Below are 6,000 nucleotides of genomic sequence, written 5' to 3'. Positions count from 1 at the left end.
AATTCAGTATTGACAAATCCTTGCAACCCAATCTGCAAATGACTGGGGGTGGAGACACACATTGTGCAGAGGGTTTTACAGGACACTGTTTTTTCTCTGTCCTCTTGGGGCTTTGCTATTGCATGCACTTGCCTTTCTGCAGTTGTGAGCTGTTGCAAGTGCTGCACTGCTGCTGCTGCTGCTGCTGCTGCTGCTGCTTTAGCTCTGCAAATGTCTACAGTATGAGTCAGGGGTCTCTTAGCTGGGTTTAAGGCAGATAGAGAGACCTGCAGCTTCCCATACTACCCCTGTAATTTTATCCCTATGCTGACATCTCTCTCTTTGATGTTCCGACAGCTATGTCTTGGGTTGGATCCTGCTTACAACTTACTGCTTCTCCTCACACACTTTCTCTGAACCTTGGGTCAAGAGGTCATTTTGGATTTATCTTCTGACAACCAAGGGGCGAGCATGGCTTCTTTGTTTTCCCAACTAGATAGCTAGAACTACAGAAGTTATTTCCTATCAAGAATGTACTTCCTTTAATAAACATAAGTTTTCTTACCTGAAAATGAAAATCAGTGTCTCTTAGAAACCTAACCTTCTCCCAGTTTGAATTTACTCCACAAACACACAAGATCTGTTACGTGAGAGTCACACAAGTCTCCAAACGTACACGTTTGTGCAAGCTTCTTTAAATCCTGGAGGTGCACCCATTGTCTCTCGAGACACATGGATACCAACAGGGATCAATGTGTTTCCTTTCCATCTGAGCTCTGGTGAATAATTTGTCTCTCATAAGTCACATTCTCTTCTGGAGTGCAGCAAGCCTCAAATTTGCTGGCAACAGTTGATACCTTTTGCTTAATAGCCTCAACAGTGAAGTGAATGGATATGAAAACCTCCCATGTCTTTTCTCTAGGCATCCCTAGGCAGAAATCAGGCATTTTGGAGCATGTCATGCTTTGTATGTGAACCTCAAGCAACACTGTATACTTTTAACCCATGCTTCCACTTTCTCCAGTTGTTGACAGTGTTGCCCTGAAGCACCAGATTCCCCAGAGACTATATTTGTGCCATAACCACTGTGCAGGGATGTCAGTGGCACTGCGTAATATTCTTAAATGGGTCCCATGTCGATCTACCACTCACACAGTCCTATGTATGTGTCTTAACCATGCCTCACAAAAGCTGCCAGGAGAATGGTTGCTCTCTTAAATAGGTTATAAACAGGGCAACCTCTCATACTAGCTTGCACAAAACTGAACTGGCAGAAGGCTGCAACACACAAAACATAAATCTCAAACATGCATGCTGGCATTCTGTCATGATATCCAGTAATATTTCCTTCTCCCATTTTCCTTTCACACTCATCTTGAAACCTACCCCTACTCTACCTGACTTCCTTGCCTGCCCCCCAAATTACCACACTCTTGTTTTAGTGGTCTGCTTGCTACAACCCCAACATTACAACTGCACTGGGATGCTTCAGACATGATAAGCAGACTGGGCCACTTTACACCTTTTTGAAATAAATTGGTACCAATAACTCAGTTAATCTCAATGAAATAGAGGCAATTTCCTGGCTAGTCACAAAAAAAAGTATTCCCAGCTCCTTTGACCTCTCACTTAACTCCTATACTTGGAAGAAACCACTCTTCTGGTGCCTGTGAGCACATTTGGGAATCTGAAGAAACTGCTGCAAAATGGATGATCTGACTGTGCTAGTCACAAAACACGGCCATAGGTGGTACACCCACCCACCCAATCAATTCATGTTTAATTTCTATTGTTGGTGGTGGTGTTTTGCAACTTTGACCTGTTACAGGACCTTAGCATAGCATACACTGAGTTCCAGAAAGCAATCAGTTGCAGGCAGGATGGACGAAGCAGGAACAAAACGCTGCTACTAGTAACTTGGTTACTTGGATGTGTTTATTATTTACAGCAGACTCTACAAGTTACCATATGACTCTACAAGTTACTATATACAAGAACAGAAACACGGATCTTAACTAGTTCTCTCTTATCAAACTCCAAACGACTCTCAGAACACCACACTAACCAACACACACTCTAGTCGGTAAGAGTCATTATGCCTGTGTGAGACTTCAACCAATGGTAAAGCTGTATCCAGGGTCCCATATCTCCAGGCAGATAATGCCTCTCTGCTCAGTCATCTTTGGCTTTTGGCCAACTCTTAATTGACTCTGTGTGAAGCTGCACGGAATAGCACGTAGTCAAAAAACCCAACAGTTGTTTTTCCCATCAAGAGGTAAGTGGACTAACCAAAGCAGTAAAGGTCTAGCAGGAAGTTACTAGGCCTAACCACACATCAGCGGAGCCACATAACAAGTTTAGGACAAGGCAGTTATACATGGACAAGAACTGCCAACCTGGAAAATGCCCTGGCGTTACTCAGGAGGGATGCACTAGTGTCAGTGCCTTTACATTAATCTTGTAGCATACATCTCGCAGGGTTACAATGCCATTATCTCTGTAGATGCCACACCTCTCCCACACAGGGTCAAGGTCAACAAGTAAATAATAATAATAAATTATACAATATATTAAACAATACAAATCATTTTGACAGCGTTAAACTACACAGGAGAGAGAATAATATGTAACACGGAAATAAAACAGTAGCATACACATCCAAAAGGGGTGGGGAAGAGAACCCACCATTCCGTCTGCCTCCCCACCCAAAAAAAAAAACCCTTTCTGCAGAGGTTTGCTCCCCTTATGTTTTTTTTTAATAATATATTGCTCAATAATCAAATTCCTAATACATGGCAATTGTTAAAAATAATATGCCAGAGAAAAGTGCTGAGTCTGTTTATTCTTATAAGCCTTCTGTATCAGAACACTACATTATTTGTCAGCATACTAATATTCTAAGCAATAAAGCTCCACAATGTGTTAATTTGGACAAAACAGGATTCATTAAGTACAGGCACATTGCTGAGCCAGTTTGTAAAACGCTTAGCCTGGTACACTGTGCTAGGATATATGCAATTCCATTATTGATCCTCTCATTGGATGCATCCAAAGATTTGATAAACTTGCAAGTAAATTCTTGGTGGAAATTATACAATATCAAAATATTGAAGGTGAGATTTTGGAGGAGGGGTTTTCAAACAATTATATGCAAATAGCAAAACTAGGGCTAGGGTCAATAATAAACAGTATGGTTTTTCCAACATGGAGATGGGCACAAAATGATGTAGCCCTACCACCTCTTCTATGTGTGTTTTCTATTGAGCTATTTAGCTAACATATTTGGAAAATAAAGTTCTCTAAGAATTTAAACAACCTTTAAAATTTTAACTTTAATTTGCCATTGTGAAAAGTTAAGGCTGAGTTTGAAAAAATTAAATTTGTCCTGTTTGGGAAGAATAGCTGTTATTAAATTTCATGCTACTCCCCCCCCCCCATTTTTTTATTTTAAATTTTACGAATTACCTGTAGACATTCTCAAAGACAAATTAAGCAGAATTTATTTAGCCTATTTATGCACCAAGGGAAAAATCTAGACTAAACACTAAGCATTTGGTGTGTGTGTGGTTTTTTTAAAGGAAATGAAGGTGGCTTGTGTATTCCAAACGTTGTATTATATTATGAAGCATTCTAAACTAGGCAGATTATTTCTATAATCAACTTTAGTATAACTACACTAAATGGAAAGACAGGAAACAGGGACAGTTTCCTGTCTTTCTATTTAGTGTAGTTATACTGTACAGTAGTTGATTATAGAGTTTGAGCATTTTCCTTTGTAACCACTAGAGTGCAGCACTTGGCTAAGATAAACAATCCTTTTTAAAAAGAACTTATTGACTATTTGGTTAAACAGAGCAAAGCTTTAGGCTATAGATAATTCTCCCTTTGCGCCAATAATTTATCATACACTTCTTTACCTCTCAGACAAGCATAATTAGCTTATATATATATATATTGTATTAAAGATCTGCATGAAGGATTGCAACTAAATACTGGTCAGCTACAATAAGTTCAGCATTAATGGTATACTAACCACCAAAACCTTCACTTTGGAGCTCCCCACTCACCACATTAAAGCTGAATTTCAAGGCCACTGCTAAACATGTAGACTGATTGGGCATGTTAGGAAGTTGGAGGTGGGAGTGATATGAGTTTGGGGAAAGATTAGTAACCAATTAGTTCCTTTGAAGCCCTGTTGGGAACTTGAAAGAGAGGAGCTGAGTTGCAATTATCTGCATGCAGGTGGGAAGGAACCGAAAGGGACAACAAGGGGGAGTGGGCAAGATAGGACCTTGGGAAACCTTTTAGGAGAGATGTTGTGATAGCTGGACAGATGTGCCTTGTTTTGTGCTGGACCTAAAGCTGTGGCTAATGGAGGAGCAATGCACTGTGAGCCCCTCTATCCTATGCTCAGGATGCATATATGTTGAAATACAACATTATATGTTACAGACACAACAGTGTCTGTTCACCTTCCATCCAAGAGAACAGTAAGCACACAAACCCTGGAGTCTCTCAGCACCTGGAGGTTGGGGTGACATGTCACAATACAAAAGTCATATCAAAGGTTTTACATCAGACTGTTATGCAAAAAGCATGCACAGATAATTTGTCAGACCTGAAATAATCATGGGGAAATTCTTAGGTTATAATAATTGGGAAGATGTATGGAAACAAATTGGCATTGGCAAAAAATAAGGAGAATACTACTGGCAACGCCCCATATACAAATGTTCATTATTCTTGTGACTGGGTATACATGTGACAAGCCCAGAAGGGACAATACACCTATACTTCACCAACTCTTTAGACATGTAAAAAACGATGCTTTACAGGCTTGGCTAGGCCTTCGATTTAACCAAGGAATTGGTTTGACCACTTCAACAGTTCCATCAAGTATAGACTCCAATTTAGCAGATACAGTGGTACCTCAGGTTACATACACTTCAGGTTACAGACTCCGCTAATCCAGAAATATTATCTCAGGTTAAGAATTTTGCTTCAGGATGAGAACAGAAATCGCGCTGCGGTGACGCAGCGGCAGCGGGAGGCCCCATTAGCTAAAGTGGTGCTTCAGGTTAAGAACAGTTTCAGGTTAAGAAGGGACCTCCAGAACGAATTAAGTTCTTAACCCGAGGTACCACTGTAGTAGACTATAGGCTTGGAGAGGACCCAACAACATAAATGCAATTTGTCTCAAATTATACCGCTGAAAAAGAGGATGTGTCCTGGAAAAAGAGGACACATGGCAATCTTAATTGTTGGTACTTTACTTCAAGAAAATTCAGTTTCATGTTTCAGTGACTGCATGTTGTAGGTGTCGAAGCGATAAATATATGCACATGTGGTGGGCATGAGATACGATTAAAACTTTGGGGTGTTTTTTTATTTATTTAATGGAATGCAGTATAATACAAAATCTGAGGCCAGGGACCATCTGGACTGTCTCTTATGGCAGACCCGGGTCATCCAGCCTGAGCTTCCACCATGAACCACTGGCAGCAAGACTGGCAGCAACAGCAGCTGATCTGTTCTATGCTTATGATAATATTTTATCCCCTTGCTAATTATGTTGTTTTAAATGTGCATTTTACATCTGACTTCCTTTAGTACTACCTTCTTTCGAAATATCTGCATTAGTTTCCTGTTAATTACATTGCTTTGAATGTATACTTGTCAAAGCTGAGTTCAGATGCAGGTCAACACACAAGATGCAGAGTCTGTCATTGTAGTTAATTCTTTATTCAAGAAAATGGCATACAATTGGCAGGTCTTGCCCCGTAGAGCAGTTGCCAGGACTGACGGTCCCCTTCTTCTACCTCCACTACAGCTTCTTCCCTGCCAGATGTATCCCAAGCTTGTTGCAGTAGGAGAGGCAAACTCCTGGCATTCTTCTGCAGCTCTTGCCTGCCCCCCCGCCCCCACCCCCTGCTTTAGCCTCAGAGTCTGAACTGCTCCCATCATCTGCTCTTCCTGCTCATTCAACTCTGTTGCCCCTTCAGCATTCAACCCTTCCTCCCA

The sequence above is a fragment of the Podarcis vaucheri genome (genome assembly GCF_965113315.1).
Source record: "Podarcis vaucheri genome assembly, chromosome: Z".
Classification (NCBI taxonomy): Eukaryota; Metazoa; Chordata; class Lepidosauria; order Squamata; family Lacertidae; genus Podarcis; species Podarcis vaucheri.
The sequence above is the reverse complement of the archived record's forward strand: the minus strand, read 5'-3'. Positions refer to the sequence as shown.